Source organism: Passer montanus, unplaced genomic scaffold, assembly GCF_014805655.1.
Source record: "Passer montanus isolate IOZ18808 unplaced genomic scaffold, ASM1480565v1 scaffold428, whole genome shotgun sequence".
In the NCBI taxonomy this organism is placed as follows: Eukaryota; Metazoa; Chordata; class Aves; order Passeriformes; family Passeridae; genus Passer; species Passer montanus.
Genome location: NW_024369130.1, coordinates 28,511 through 28,888, shown reverse-complemented (window position 1 = coordinate 28,888; position 378 = coordinate 28,511).

The following is a 378-nucleotide window of genomic DNA, read 5'->3' as shown; positions in this document are numbered from 1 at the left end:
GGCACTCAGCCCTGAGCTTGTCCTGGAGGTGACCCCACGCACACCCTAGGAGTAATCAGGAATCACAGGTGGTGTCACATGGGGTCGCCAGGGTGTTCAGGAACCCCGGGGTTCAGAGTGACCCCAGTGTGTCCCCCTCTGTCCCCAGCAGTGGCTGTGAATATCAGCAGGACCCTCCTGTTCCTGCTCCTGCTCCTGGCTGTCATCAGGGGCTGTCACTGGTGGCACTACCGGGGTGGGTGACAATGGGGAGGGGTGGGGATCCTAGAGTGAAGAGAAGCTCCCAGAGTGGGAGCAGAGACCGGCAGCACCCAGGGCCCCTGAGCTGGCGGAAACTGAGCCTGCAGTGACCTCAGCTGGGGATCCTGGGGGATCTGG